Consider the following 16,509-nt stretch of genomic DNA (forward strand, 5'->3'; position numbering starts at 1 on the left):
CTGAACCTTCCAGTCTCTAGGTTTTTAAACTAAGCTTACTTGAATAGCAGGAGACACTCCCAGGACACTTTTTTTTTTTTTAATATAGAGCCAGCTTTTGACACCTTTTGTGTGGGTTAGGGTCTGCAAGGAACTATGTTTTAACACATTTGGGTCTGGCGAGCTGTTGGGTCAGTAGGGGGTTGGCTCACCTATGTCCTGTCACCCGGAGGGAGCGTCCTCCGGCCTCCGGCCTCTGGCCTCCGGCCTGCAGACAAAAAGGGCCACAGATCTCTAAGAGTTTGAGCCCAGCTTGGTGTTCATAGTGAGACCCTATCTTTAAAAAACAAAACAAAAAGCCAGGCATGGTACACACACCTTTAGTCCCAGTGCTCGGGACTGTGAGGCCAGCCTGGGCTAGAGAGTCCAGGACAACCAGGACTGTTATACAAGGTTTATCTCAAAAAACCAAAAAACATAACAAAAGCAAAAACAAAACCCAAACTAAAACAAAACAAAAAAAGATTCTGAAATGTTACAATAAAAACAATGCACGCAATCCAACATAGCAAGTATAAAAAATTGGATGAGCTAAGGATCTGGAGTAGGGTACTTCCCTACCAAACCCAAGGTCCTTGGTGCCATGCTTAGTCAGACAGACAGACAGACAGACAGACAGACAGACAGGCAGGCAGGCAGGCAGGCACTCACACACACACACTTTCCTACCAGAGGGACACTAAGGAGCTTAACAGCTTCTATTAAGGAACCATTAATGACAGCAACCTGATAAACCATATATACTTCAGAAACTGATACCATATCCATACATATGTGTAGGTATATATATATGCACTTATATGTATATATAAACACACATATAATAGCTCTTAGTATATGCTATCTCTTATATAAGCCTTACTTGAACACTATTATTCTGCACATTGTAAAGAATAAAATTCAGTTAAAGCCCGGTGTGATGCTACATGCCTGTAATCCCGGCACTCAGGAAGCACAGGCAGGCTAAACAGAGTAGCCCTAGCCCCAAAAAACAACCAATCTGCAATCTTGGCAGGTGGAAGATGAAGGCACAAGTTTGAGTCGCTGCAGTGTGACTCTGAAGACAGCCTAGGCTCCTTGAGACCATGTCTTCAAACACCAGAAATAATTCCTCTTGAGTCCCACTCTCTCTATACTTGGGAATTTGTTCTTATTTTTAAAGAGAATCTCTGTGCACTATGCTAAAAACCAAATAATAATAATAAATAAAAAACAGACAGGCTTGACTAGGCATGTGTTTGTCAGTAGCAACACTATTCTAACATAAGTAAGGCCCTGTTGAATTCAATCTATGACTGTTTTTTAAAAAAAAAAATTGATAAAATTACAGACTAGAATAGTGGTACACGCCTGAAATCTTTGCACTTCAGAGGCCGAGTGGGGCAGACTGCCAAGAGTCTATACTCAGGGCTCCTGAATAAAACTACCTTAGAGAAAGTGGCAGAGGATGCTTCTCTCTCCAGGCCAAAAGGGAGACTGGTCAGGGGCAAGGCTGCTTGTCTCCAAGCCCGACAGCCTGAGTTCAATCCCAATTGCCACATGATGGAAAGAAGTCGCTCAAGTTGTCCTCTTAATGACACAAGGTAGTCTCATATGAGCACACATGAGTATTTATCTATAAATGTAATTGTTCAAAGAAAAAGTGTTGGTCTCAGTGGCCGGGCATGGTGGCGCACGCCTTTAATCCCAGCACTCGGGAGGCAGAGGCAGGTGGATCGCTGTGAGTTCGAGGCCAGCCTGGTCTACAAAGTGAGTCCAGGACGGCCAAGGCTACACAGAGAAACCCTGTCTTGAAAAACCAAAAAAAAAAAAAAAAAAAAAAAAAAAAGAAGTGAGCAAAGCGATGACTGTGTAAGTAATACATCTAAACAGCATAAAAAATAATGCAAAAAGCAACGTTACATCATCAGATGACCGGCACAGAGCTGATGTGCTGCTCTCTGCTCTTCTCTGCACTCTTTATTTTTCTATCTATGCACTCATCTGTTAACCTAGTTCTAAGGGACCTAACAGGCATGCACATGTTGCACATACACGCATAGAGGCAAAATATTCATACACATAAAGTAAAAATAAGTAAATCAAACAAAAACGAGTAGGGCCTGAGTTCAGTTCCCAGCACCCAGATTAAGTGGCTCACAACAGTCACTTGAATTTGGAGTTATTTTCCTGTCCTAACTCCCTAGAGCAGAAATTAGAAACTTCTTATCAGTGTTAGCCCTGGATCAGGTTAATGCTGCCTAATGAGAATATTTGAACTTCTTATTTTTGCAAGCTTTCTGTTTATCTAAAATTATTGCAAATTTTAAAAAATGAGCCGGGCCTGGTGGCACACACCTTTAATCCCAGCACTCAGAGAGGCAGAGACAGGCGGATCTTTGTGAGTTAGAAAGCAAGTCCAGGACCGCCAAGGACACACAGAAAAAATAAACAAAAAATGTAAGTAGCCTATAGCACTTTCTTACAAACAAAATATATAAATAGGGTAGGTAAGTTGAGCATTCCTTCCTTGAGAAACAACTTACATTAAATTGATAATGCAAAAAAAATGGGGTGTGAGCTGCTGGTCCATGCACACTTTCAGGCTTTACTAAGTGCTCCCCACCACCACATACCCAGTTAAAAAACAAACGTTTACATTAAAACAGACTTTACCTATTAAATATTTAGTGTATTCTAGACTTCCAAAAAATGCTGGAGATGTTACAAAAGCCTACGTTTATAGCTGATTAGAGAAATAAATGCTAAGCTGTCAGCCCGTTTTATGGAAAATTCTGACATATGTTAATCAAGGCTATAATTTAATGACTAACAATGGTTAACACAATGTTTAAGTCTATAAAAGAAAATCCCTTGATTAACTGAAACCTTTAATTGGACACTAACAACACCTGCACATTTTAGGGTTTTAAGCATAATGCACAACACACTTAATGTCTGTCTTATTGGTGCTTCATAAAGCACTAAATACTTTTTCAAAGATTGTGTTTCTCTGACCTAGAAATTGACTACTTAGCTGGGTGTGGTGGTACACACCTTTAATCCCAGCACTGGGAGCAGAGGCAGGCAGATCTCCAGTCTGGTCTACAGAATTAAATGAAATTTAAAGCAACTTAAGAAAACTTCACCCAGGCATGGTGGCATACGCCTGTAATCCCTGCAGAGGCAGGGGAATCACTTGAGTTTGAGCCCAGCATGGTCAGTCAAGGTTACACAGTGAAACTGTCTAAAAAAAAAACCCCAAAACAAAACAAAACAAAACAAATACAAAAGCCTCCCCTCTAAAATATTCAAAGCTGTAAACAACTTTCCCAGAGAGCTACACAGTCACAGGAACAGACAGGGTGTGGCCGGAGCAGTCTGTAATCTCACTTCAGAGGTGGAGGAACAGGTAGGGGAAAGATCAAGGCCACTTGCTCCGTCCAATCAGGTTGTATTATAAGAAGCCCAGTCTCAAAAACACCAAAAAATTATTTTAAGAAACACACATAGATGTCACAGAAGGAGCCTTTTGATTTATCCAAAGATTTGGTGGTAAGAGGCGTGTAGATGGGAGGTGAAGCCAGCCTGGTCTGCCATAATGGGCTCCAGGACAGACTCGGGAGGCAGAGGCAGGGGGATCACTGTGAGTTCGAGGCTAGCCTGGTCTACAAAGTGAGCCCAGGACCGCCAAGGCTACAGAGAAAACCTGTCTAGAAAAAAACAAAACAAAACCGGGCGTGGTGGTGCACGCCTTTAATCCCAGCACTCGGGAGGCAGAGGCAGGCGGATCGCTGTGAGTTCGAGGCCAGCCTGGACTACAAAGTGAGTCCAGGATGGCCAAGGCTATACAGAGAAACCCTGTCTTGAAAAAAAAAACAAAAAACAAACAAAATAAACAAAACTTTAAGACCCATAATGTCTTAATATTTCAGCTGTCCCAATTAAAAGCTATATGTAACGTACTGACACCAGATGTATCTGTTTTTGTTGTTTTGTTTTCTTTTTGTGGTAAGGTAGTTCAGGCCCTTGAGCTTCCATCTGGCCTCCACCTCCTCAGTGCTGAGATTACAGACAGGTCTGTCCAGCAGTGTCAGGGATCCAAGGCAGATTCTCATGTACACTAGGCATGCCAGCTACCAAGTATATATCTCAACCCTAGATATTTCAAAAACTCTTAAATGCAGAAACCAAAAAGACAAATCAACCATACACCTTAAACACCAATCACGTACTACCTAATACTCCTTTTCTGATGCTGGTGACTAGACAGGCCTAGGTAAGTGTACCACTGAATACATCCCCAACTCCCAACATTCCAGAACTCAGCTCTTCTCTTGCTTTTCTGCAATACTAGGGAATTGAACCCACGGCCTCATGCATACTACCAGCCTGGTCCAGGACAGTCAAGGCTACACAAAGAAACAAAGATCTTAAATCAAAAGTAGTGGTGGCTCACTCCTTTAATCCAAGCTGAGGAATCTGTGAGTTCAAGGCCAGCCTGGCCTAGAGTTCCAGGACAAGCAGGGCTTTTATACAAAGAAACCCTGTCTCGAACCGCACCCCTCCCCTCAAAAAGATATATCCCAGCCCACTTTTCCTATGTTTATTTATTTTGAGTGTGCTGCCACCTCTACGATTACTTTTTATTTTAAACAAGTTCTGTTAAATTCCAACAGACCTTGAACTTACTCTGTAACCTTGGCAGGTCCTGAGCATGTCCTCCTACTTAGGCATGGAGTAGCTGGAATCAATCACAGGCCTGAACCACCAGGCCTGGCATTTTCCTCAATTTTACCTTACCGGTTTTTAAGTCTTTATAATACTAAGTTCCAGGAGTTGATTCTGCGAAGAACTTACTGTAGTGGATGGTACACATAAAAGAAAACGTCCCTAGCCAGGCATGGTGGCGCAGGCCTGGGATCCCAGCAGTCAGGGAGGCAGAAGCAAGAGGATCTCTGTTAGTTCCAGGCCAACCAAAGCTACACAGAGAAACCCTGTCTCAAGAAAGGAAAGCCGGGTATGATGGTGCACACCTTATTTAATCCCAGCACTGGGGGGGGCAGAGTAAGGTGGATCACTATAGTAATACATAGTAAGAGTTTTAAAAATTGATTTTATTCAAGGCCAGCCAGGTCTACAAAGGGAGTCCAGGACAGCCAAGGCTAACACAGAGAGACCTTGTCTCAAAAACAAACAAAAAAGAAAGAAAATGCTCCTTTTAATCATTACCAAACATTTCCTGGCACACATGAAGAAATGCAGGCAAGGTAGAAAAGTTTCTTGTAATAAATTAATGTTCTTCAAAGAACAAAGCAATGTGAACATCAATTCCTGTAACTTCAGGAAAGGGGCTGATGCAGGAAACACCCAGGAGTGAAGGCCAGCCTAAGCGACATGGCCACGCACAGGCCTGGGTACCGAACTACCACATACTTCCCATCCGTAAGTGAAATACTCAAAGGTGGCAAAGAACACATCGGAAAATGCTGCAGCTCTCTTCATTTCTCTCCTGTCTTTCTTCAGGCGTCCTTCTCCTGTTTGTAACTTTTTTGTCTAATAGCCCTGGCTGTCCTCGAACTCAGAGATCCAACTGCCTCTGCCTCCTGAGTGCTGGGGTTAAAGGTGTGGGCCACTGGGCCTGGCCCTGTTTCTAACTTTTAAAATAGTGTTTAATACTGTGAAAAATACAAAGTGTCAGAATAAGCTATACTAACATTTTTACACACCTGCTTAATTGGCACACAAAATATATCTTTGGAGACATGTAAGAAAGTTACTACTGTTTGGCTCCAGAGAAAACTAAGAGGCAGGCAGAAGGGTTTTAATCTATGTCCTTTGGAATCTTTCCAATTTTGAACCTCAGTATTACTTTTATTCAATGGAACACCACTTAAAGACTGATTAAAAACTCCCTTCTAGCCAGATGGTGGTGGTGGTGGTGATGGTGGTGGTGGCGGCGGCGGCGGCGCACGCCTTTAATCCCAGCATTTGGGAGGCAGAGGCAGGCAGATCTCTGTGAGTTCAAGGCCAGCCTGGTCTACAAAGTGAATCCAGGACAGCCATGGCTACACAGAGAAACCCTGTCTCGGGGGAAAAAATAATAATAAACTCACTTCTAGCCATCTTTCCCCAATTTTCATGAGGGCACAGATCTGTCTTACTTTTCACTATCCCAGTGGTAGCGTCCAGAGCTGGTCCATGAAGAAATTCTTCAAATCAAAGAATGGCATAACAGACGCCTTAACCTTGGCAGTAACACTTGGCTTGAGTCAACTCAGGATACACAATCCAGCTCAATCCGTAAACTCGTGGTTCTCCCACCCTTTCCCATCTCGTGTACTATAACATGTCCAACAGGATCTTCATCAAAGCTGGAAACCTTGTTGCTTGTCCTTTAATGTTCCAAGGCCACAACCAGATGGGGGGGTAGGGGGCCTCTTTTGACATGGATGGAATGTAAATCAAATTCCAAAATCTAAAATGTCTTCAAAACCTAACTCTGGCCCCTGGCCTGACTGGACCTCTTTCAGGGTGCACCCTCACTGAGCTGCTTCTAGTTCCTCCCTACCTGTGGTTTTTCCATTTGCATTTCTTCAGAACTTCCAAAGACCTATTCTGGTTCTTTTCAAATATGTCTGTCAAAGGTCACCTCAGACAGGCCTTTGCTAACATGGTATCCGAAACTGATCACTCCGGCCTTCTCCTTACTCCCTTCAGGGCACTATTCTATTTGTTTCTTATCTGTTATGTCTCTCCATCTCAGCCAGAAGTGAAGCTTTAAGAAAGCAGAGTTTAATCCAGGCTTGGCTGTGGCCGCCTTTAATCCCCGCGCAGAGGGGATAGATCTCTGTGACTCACTCTGTAGTCTCTGACAGCCAGGACTACAAAAGAAACCCTGTCTGGAGCAGGGCGGTGGTGGCACACGCCTTTAATCCCAGGACTTGTGAAGCAGAGGCAGACAGATCTCTGTGAGTTCGAGGCCAGCCTGGTCTACAAGTGAGTCCAGGACAGCCAAGGCTACACAGAGAAACCCTGTCTCGAAAAACAAAACAAAAAACAAAACAAAAGGAAAGAAACCCTGTCTGGGGGGGGGGGGGAGAGAAAGCAGAGATAGAGAGAGGCTTGGTCTCAGCACTAGGAAGGCAGAGGCAGGCAGATTTCTGTGAGTTGGAGGGCAGCCTAGTCTACAAAGAGATCCAGGACAGACAAAGAAACCCTGTCTGGAAAAATCAAAGGAAGAAAGCAAGCAATTAGGCAGGTCCACACCTTTAATCCCAGCACTCAGGAGGCAGAAGCAGTCTGATCTCTGAAGCAGCCTGGTCTACAAGGATTATTACAGAGAAAGCCTGTCTTGAAAAAACAAAAGCTAACAAAGAAAACAAGTAGTATGACCTTTCACCTCAATATATTGATAAAATACAGACAACTAAAGGAAGCAGGGCCTGATGGGCCAGGACGTGCTGAGGTGGGAGTCTCGAGAATGTGAGGTTACCTGGGCTACACGCTGAATACCAGACCAGTCAAGGCTATACAAGACCCTCAAAAGGCAGCTGGATTAAAAGACATGCTTTTAATCCCAGTACTGGGGAAGAATCCCAAAGTCTACAGTGAGTCCTATACAGCCAGGGCTGTAAAACAGAGACTGTGCCTCAAAAAAACAAAACAAGCAAACAAGCCCTCCCCAAACACGAAACCCTCCACATCTCATAAATAGAATGAGGGGAGAAGTCGTAAAAAGCTGTGTTCATTTGTGAAGGGACTTCCAAAACACTGTCTATGGGCAAAGGAACCAAAGTTTAACTAATTAGACCACTTTTGTGTCTTGGAATGACACATATGAGAGACAGAAGAAAGTGATCTCCTAGGTTGTGCATCAATGTGGGTTTGAGATGTCTAGGACAAGGATATTTTCTATAGAAAAAAATCAAATATACACACACTTTTTTTTTTTTTTTTTTTTTTTTTTTTTTTTTTGCAGAAGGCAGTGCATGATAGATAGTCAAGTGTTGCAGCCCTGAGCTACATTTGCAACTCAGTAGTTTCTTCAAATTGAAACGTATAGGTACTGTCATCCAGTCAGTAATACTAACCAAGGAGGACGAGGGTAACTTATAATAACAATACAAATTCAAAGACCTTCTACTTGCACGCCCTTAATGGTAGGGAAGTGTCTAGCCCCTAGCATGTAAACAAGTGCTGGGGAGACTGAGGCCGTAAGTGAGGAGGTGTAACATGCACGTAAAATACTCCTCCCTAACGCTATCAATCTTCACTGTCTGCGGAAACAAAAGTGAAAACACTCGTAGCTAGGATGTATGAGATTGATGCCACCCCCTTCAACAGAGACTTTGGTCTCCATGTGCGCACGTAAATAAGCCCGAAAGCACACTCTCACCTTCCCTCCTTAGGAGGAAAATGAGGCCGAGGGAGGGGCGGCCGACAGTGGATCCGGGAGGCCCGCGATCTGGTCCAGGGGGGGTGCCTGGCTTAAGGGTCAGCAGTCTGGGGAGCCGAGGTCACTCACAGGACACCATCTTGCTGGGCCTCCAGTTCTCAGCCCGCTCCCCTCCGCCAGGTCGCCCCTAACTCCGTTCCTCCGCCCCATCCCCGCCACCCATTCGCCGGGAAGGGAAGTTTCCCTGCGCCCGCGGCCCGGCTCCCCAGCTTTCAGCAGGGTTACCTTTTGCAGAAGCAGGGCGAGGGCAGGGGCCCGGGGAGGGAGGCAACCCGCAGGCGTGAAGGACGAAGCCCCCGGCTCGGAGGGTGGGCGGCGGCGGCTGTCAGCTCGCGTTCCCCGGCTCACAGCGCTGCCATTACTGTGCGCCGAGGCCGCCTCCCCGGCCGGCCACCGCCACCGCCCCAGGGCCACGGGGGTGCCCGGAGCAAGGCGCCGCCACTCACCTGCTCCCGAGGGAGTCCAGCAGACCAGGCCCGGTCCGCGGGGCGGGACTGGGTCAGGGGAGGAGGACGGGCAGGTAGCGGGCTCGGGGACCCAGTCGTCCTCCAGGGCTCCGGGCTTTGCCCGACACACGCCCTCCGCTCGGCTGTCTTGTCTCTAGCACTCACTCACCCGCAGGATGCAATGGTCCAGTCCAGGTTACGGCAAGCGCGGGGAGCCACGCTTTGGGACTCGCGAAGCCCTAGCACTCAATTGTCAAAGTAATTCATTGCCCAGCGCACTTGTCAAAGGGGCAATTGCAGTTTCCTGAGCTCAAGGGATGCAGTACCCACAAAATTGGGGGCCATTTATATCCAAATCACAACAAGGAGTCTCTGTTTTATTTGTATGTAGTTTTGTGTTTTTGAGACTGGCCTAGCTAGGCTACTCCTGAAGGCCTGGCTTTTACAGCCGCAGATGGCGTTGAACTAGCAATCCTCCTGCCTCAGCCTCCCCAGCCTACCACGTGATAGGTAAACGCCCCCCTCTGAAAGGTCAGTGTTGACAATTTACATATTAACTCATCTCAGGGTTTCTCTGTGTAGCATTGACTCTCCTGGACTCATTTTGTAGACCAGGCTGGCCTCGAACTCACAGAGATCCGCCTGCCTCTGCCTCCCATCACATCACCTCTTCTTACATACAGAAACACAAGAAGACTGGGTCTCTCTGTGTAGCCTTGGCTGTCCTGGACTCACTTTGTAGACCAGGCTGGCCTCGAACTCACAGAGATCCACCTGCCTCTGCCTCAGGAGTGCTGGGATTAAAGGCGTGCGCCACCACTACCCGGCCTGGCCTTACGTCTTAAATTTAAAAGGAGCTTAATTACCATACCTGTCTGGCAGATCCAAAGCCTAGCAGTGAAGTGCAAGCAGGAGCTGCTGATGGCACTAGAACTAGTATCTGGACTCCTTCTTGCCTTCCCCTTATAAAGCCAAGGGAAGCTGGGCGTGGTGGCACACACCTTTAATCCCAGTACTCCTGAGGCAGAGGCAGGTGGATCTCTGTGAGTTCGAGGCCAGCCTGGTCTACAAAGTGAGTCCAGGACAGCCAAGGCTAACACAGAGAGACTCTGTCTCGAAAAGCCAAAAAAAAAAAAAAAAAGGAAATACATCTGGCATTGGTGTGAACTGTTATTTTCTGGGTATTGATCAGCTTTGATTGAGCAAACTTCCTATAGGATTTTGTTGAAGATGCACTGTTTGTTACTCAGAAGAATTAATCCCTGATTTGAATCAAATAGTTTTAAAAGTTAAAGTTGGTTATTTCATTTTTTAATCGTTTATTTATTTATTTATTTATTTATTTTTGGGTTTTTTTGAGACAAGGTTTCTCTGTGTAGCTTTGACTGTCCTAGACTTGCTTTGTAGACCAGGCTGGACTTGAACTCACAGAGATCCGCTTGCCTCTGCCTTCCGAGTGCTGGGATTAAAGGCGTGTGCCACCACACCCGGCTAAAATATATTTTAATAGTCCAGAAGGTGCATATCTGAATCTGTCTTTGTAGAATCCCCTTTTGAAGGCACTAGAACTCTGACTATTATAAGCCTGAAGAGTGCTCACCTTGCATGCACAAAGCCCCAAGCTCCCCGACAAACCAGTATGATGGCACCAGTCTGTAATTAATAGCACTTGGGAGGGGTGGGCAGGAATATCAGAAGTTCAAAGTCATATTCAGCTACTTAGGGAGTTAGAGGCCAGACTGGCCTACATGAGACCCTGTCTCTAAACAGACAAATAGAAACCTTTAAAAGTCTAATACAGGCTGGGCGTTGTGGGGCACGCCTTTAATCCCAGCACTGGGGAGGCAGAGGCAGGCGGATCGCTGTGAGTTCAGGGCCAGCCTGGTCTACAAAGCAAGTCCAGGAAAGCCATGGCTACACAGTGAAACCCTGTCTCGAAAACAAACAAACAAACAGACTGACTGACAGACAGACAGACAAACTTTTCCAGGGGAGACACAATTCAAACTCTTACTCACCACAGATAGGGAGCCCACAGTCAGACCAAAGGATACCACCGAAGTCCAACTTGGTGAACCAGTGAGTTTTACTGGAGTTACTTATGTGTGAGGGGTCACTTACTGAAGCACAGTGACTCAAAGACAGATAGGACCAAAGCCCCTCCCAGCATGAGTGACAGCTGAGAAAGTCTAGAAACGTGGTGTTTTCGCCTGAGGTGCATATTTAACATACCAAAGTGGACTTGGCCTCCAGGTTCTCCCAGCATCCCTCAGTCCTTACCTGTGAAAGGGCGTGGCTGGCATACCCAGCCCTCTACCCTGAACTTTCCAACCTAGGGGTGGGCTTCCTTATTGGGTCCCTCCCTCTCTCTGCATTTTCTCCCCCTCCCCCCTGCTTTTGGACTGTCTCTTTCTCTTTCCCCTCCTCTCAGTCTCCCTCCCCCTGGTGACTTTGCTGGCCCCCTTCCTTGGGACCAGTGAATCCGCCCAAGAGTTGCAACCAACAAACCTGCCTCAGTGCTTTAATCTTGCTTAAACTGGCTCATGTTGTCAGCGGAGAAAACCTCTTCCCTGGAGCACAATGCTCCACTGCCTGCAGGTGGTTAGCTAAACAGGGTGGAGTGTCCTGTCCAAGGGACTCTGGTCTAAAACTCTTCCGGGCAGTTCACATGATAACTGCTTCTCCCAAGCAACTGGTCTGGTCTCAGTGTCTGCAGCTTTTCTCCTTCTGAGACTCTTCTTTGAAACTCTGAGGGGACTCTCACAGCTGCCTCTATCTCCAGCTGCAGGAGAGCTAACACCCACTTTGGCCTGAGGGTACACATGCACACACCAAGAAAACGAAGTGAAGCCAGGCCAAGCATCATGGCCCACAGCTTTTTTTTTTTTTTTTTTTTTTTTTAAATTTTTAAAGATTTATTTAGCCGGGCGGTGGTGGCGCACGCCTTTAATCCCAGCACTCAGGGGGTGGGGGTTAGGGGGGTGCGGGTGGGCTAGAGGCAGGCGGATCTTTGAGAGTTCAATGCCAGCCTGGTCTACAAAACGAGTCCAGGATAGCCAAGGCTATCATAGAGAAACCCTGTCTTGAAAAACAAAAAACAAAACAAAACAAAAAAAAGATTTATTTATTATTATGTATACAGTGTTGTGGCCGCATGTATACCAGCATACCAGAAGAGGGTATCAGATCACATTATAGATGGTTATGAGTCACCATGCAGTTTTTGGGAATTGAACTCAGGACCTCTGGAAGAGCAGTCAGTGCTCTTAACCTCTGAGCCATCTCTCCAGTCCCTATGGCTTACAGCTTTAAACCCAGTATTCAAGAATCAGAAAAAGGTATAGCTCTGTGAATTTTCAGGCTAGCCTGGTCAACATGATTTTCTGTCTTGATAGGGCAATGTATAAGACCTTGTCTCAAAAAAAAAAAAGGCTCTCATGATGGTTCATATCTTTAATTGCAGCACTCAGAAGGCTGAGACAGAAGGATTACATTTGGTTGAGGGGATCACCTGAGCTACAGATGAGACCCTGTCTCAAACCAAACTAGAATAAAGTATAAAAATAACTTTTATTTTCCTGTCTAATTGTTGTCTTGGAGGCTCACTGTCTCCATCTGTTAACCTAGGCCTAGTCCTGGAAGCTTCTAGCCTCCATACAATCTTATCTAGGCCTAGAATGTTTTCAGCCTCTGAGACTTACTGCTTAATGAGCTCACCCTTTCTTGTTCTTTCTGAACTCTGGCTGGCTGGTTCAGCTCAACTGTTCTGGCTCAAACCTCTCTCCTAGTTGACTGATTCAGTCTGGCTTCTCTCTCAGCCTCTGACTGTATTGCTCTGCTTGGCTTCATACAACGTTGACAATATATTCTAATCTTCTGGTTCATTTCCATTCTCTGGCTCTTTCTGTCTTTACCTCAGTCTAGCTTGGTCTCTCTTCAACCTGTCTCTGTAAAACTCTCCCGGTAAAACTTCTGAATTCCACTCACTGTCTCTCAACTCACTTTCCACCAAAACTGCCTGAACATCACTCACTAAAACTCAGAGATCTGCATGCCTCTGTCTTCTGAGTGCTGGGATTAAATACATGTATAACCACGCCTAGACCTAAGCTTTTCTTTACCTGAAACTTGTTCTATACCAACCTGGCCTTGAACTCAAATATATTTACAACCAACTTTACTTACCTTAGATTTCCCATGTAATTAACTTTTACAACCAAGATAATGCATAGCTGTAGTCTTAAATTATGTACTTTTTCTGCCAGGCAGGGTGGCATACTCCTTTAATCCCAGCACTTGGGAGGCAGAGGCAGGTAGATCACTGTGAGTTTGAGGCCAGCCTGGTCTACAAAGTGAATCCAGGACAGCCAAGGCAACACAGAGAAACCTGTCTCAAAAAACAAAACAAAACACAAAAGAAAGAATGAAAGAAAAAAAAAACCAATAATGTCTCAAAAAAAAAAAAAAAAAAAAAAAAAAAAAAACCCAAACAAACAGAAAGAAAGAAAAAAGGAGAAAAGAAAAGCCCACCAAAGAATGCCCAGTAGCTTGTGTTTTGGTTAGTTTCAGACCCAATGAGGCTGGCAACTAAGATTAGCCATAACAAGTCCTTGACACACAATCACATCTCTTTATGTCACACTGTATTTTCAAATGAAAACAACTAGCTGGATCTGTCCTTAAGTATACAGAAACAGAACTGCCTAGAGACAGTGTCCAACAGCCAAGATGCCCAAAGGAGGCAGAGAACAGCCCAGAAGACTCATCCAATCAAGTTGCTCAGAAGAAGCTCAGCCCAGGCCCTAACTGGAGGAGACTCAGACTACCTGAGTTGCCTGTGGAGACACTTTCCAACCTGCTGAGGTGCCTGCAAGTTGTGCAATGATCTCCACGTTTTCAGCTTTTATAAGCTGTCACCAATGTTGGGGTTAGCTTTTGGTAATGGAATAGTATTTGAGCCATTTCTGCTCCTGTAAGTAATCCTTACCTATAACCTCGTAAGTAACTACAGTAAAACTAATTGGCTCACTGCGTTGGACTGTGATGGTATTCTTGTCATTGGTTCCTTACCTAGAGTAAGAAGATGCCTGTTCCTATCTTCCCAGGAGCAGTATTACATAATGCACCTTTAGGTGGGTTGTAGGGGTCCAACTTATGCTGTGAGGCTTTCACACAAGTGTTTTATCTGCTGAACCACCTTTTGTTTTATTTTGTTTTGTCGAGACAGGGTTTCTCTGTGTAATAGCCTCAGCTGCCCTGGAACTCACTCTGTAGACCAGGCTGGGTTCAAACTCACAGAGATCTGCCTGCCTCTCTGCCTCCCAAGTGCTGGGATTAAAGGTGTATGCCATCATGCCTGGCTCAGGTAGAATATTTTGATCAGGTAAAAATTTATATTCACTTATCCATTGAACTTGTGGGTTTTGGGGTTTTGCTGGGGTTGAATCTAGGGCTTTGAGTGAGTTGGGCAAATGCTCTCCCATTGAGCCATATTTTCAGACTGCTAATATGCCCAAGCAGGTCTTGAACTTTTGATATTCCTCTTTCAGCCCCTGCAGTTGTTGAAATTACAGGTGTGGGCTGCCATGCTTGGCCTTTTATTCACGAATTTATTACATTGTTACCACATATCTACAACATGTTATAGTATTACCCCATGTCGTGTCGCAGCTCTAACATGCCGGGCTATGTGGATGCTAAGCACCACAGTGTTCTGTGTTCAGTGAATTTGCATTCTAGTAAAAAGAGACAGATGAAAGTCAGGTATCCGGAAAATACCATCTAATCTAGTGATGAATATTGTAATGAAAAGTAACCATAGTAACAGATGAAAGCTACTCTGCCCCAGCAGAAAGGGTCACTGGAAACGCTTCTCCGGGGAGATGATATGGAGATCAAGTGGCAAGAGGCCAGACATGGGCTGGTCTTCAGAACCGCATATTCAGGCCTGGGCACAGAAGGTGACAAACACCTGGAGCAGAGATCAGCTTGGTGAGGCTGTGGAGTGGGAAGACATTGAGCATGGCCACGGAATACTGGCAAAATGGACAGGGCAAGACAGAGTGAAGCTGGAAAGGAAGACAAAGACCTTTGGGTATTTCCCCCTACACTATTCTTGCTATGGTCTCCAAACAAGTTTTTTTAAAAAAAAGATTTATTTATTTATTATGTGTACAGTATTCTGCCTGCGTGCCAGAGCCAGAAGAGGACACTAGGTCTCGTTATAGATGACTGTGAGCCACCATATGGTTGCTGAAATTTTATCTCAGGACCTTTGGAAGAGCAGCCAGTGCTCTTAACCTCTGAGCCATCTCTCCAGCTCCCTCCAAACAAGTTTTAAACTCCAGGGAACAGGTGTGCTGGTTAATGTTACCTGCCAACCTCCCACACTCATGCATTACTGGAATGAAGGTTTTTGAGGCACAGTTGAAGGTATCAAAGATTATCCTGTAGGAGGAGAGGGTCCATACATAAGAAATGCTGCTGACCCTACCCCAGAGGGCAATAGTACCATGTAGAGGAATTTTAATTCAGAACAGGGCTGCTTTGGCAAGAGATCACATGCAAAGACCTTCTAGGTCTGTGTGATTCAGCTGGAATACAGACACACCTTTAATCCCAGGAGACAGAGACAAGCCAACCTCCGAGGTTCATGGCCATCCTGGTATAGAGCATGTTTCAGGTAAAGAAAAATTTAGGTCCAGGCATGGTAGTACCAGGCCTTTAATGTCAGCACTCAGGAGACAGAAGCATGTATGCAGATCTCTGAGTTCTAGTCAGTTCTGTGCAAGCAGTTTGGTTGGGTCACTGAGTTGAGAGTCAATCCAGGGGGGTTCTTGGCAATTCAGTTTATGAAATTCAGAGGTAGTTTGACCTGGGGGAGTTTTACAGACAGGCAGAAGAGAGAACAAGTTAGACACAGGCGAAGACAGAATGAGCCAGAGAATGAGAAGGAGCCAGAAGATTAGAGCAGATGGCTAGAGTTAGTTTGAAGCCAAGAAGAGCTTTTCAGTGAGAAACTGAGAGAAGCCAGCTTGAATCAATCATCTTAGAGAGGCGTTTGAGCCAGAACAGTTGAGTTGAACCAGCCAGCCAGAGTTTGGAAAGAACTAGAAAGGGTGTGCTTATTCAGCAGTAAGTCTCAAAGACTGAAAACATTCTAGTCCTAGATTAGATAGTATGGAGGCTAGAAGTTTCCAAGACTAGGCCCTAGGTTAGCAGATGAAAACAGTAAGAGTCTAAGATGACAATTATATCTGGCAAATAAGACATACTTTTACAGTTCTGCGCACAAATGACCAGGTGAGAACTGCCTTCTGTGATCCCAGGGTCTCCAGGGAAATACTTCCAGTGCTTGCCAGACACGGACAGAGATGTAACAAACAAGGTAGGAGGAAGCCAAGAGGAATAGCTTGCCCAGCTTTAACCAAGTGGTCCTGGTCACCAACGACTGGCAGAACCCTGGCAGGCCAAATGTTGGATGAACTGGTGTCTGGGAGAACTTAATCAGAATCGGAGTTCCTAAGGGTCTCGTAAAACTGCTTCCCAGGTGCTCTTCATTAGCAGGACTCAGTCCCAGCATTTCTC

General features: G+C 45.4%; 1 protein-coding gene across 4 annotated transcripts in view; it reads right to left on the bottom strand.

Moving 5' to 3' along the window:
- The window catches only part of Cul2 (cullin 2), a 38,379-nt gene extending 29,289 nt beyond the window's left edge, over positions 1-9,090 (bottom strand). For 2 of the 4 annotated variants that reach the window (XM_051151189.1, XM_051151191.1), the window contains exon 1: positions 8,702-8,862. The gene's annotated coding sequence lies outside the window, so the exon portion shown is untranslated. Of the gene's footprint in view, positions 1-8,416; positions 8,579-8,701; positions 8,863-8,922 lie in introns of those variants that run through there. The other 2 variants (XM_051151190.1, XM_051151192.1) reach the window with 2 other exon arrangements.
- Positions 9,091-16,509: the final 7,419 nt, after the last annotated feature.

The sequence above is a fragment of the Acomys russatus genome, chromosome 9 (genome assembly GCF_903995435.1).
Source record: "Acomys russatus chromosome 9, mAcoRus1.1, whole genome shotgun sequence".
NCBI classification, from domain to species: Eukaryota; Metazoa; Chordata; class Mammalia; order Rodentia; family Muridae; genus Acomys; species Acomys russatus.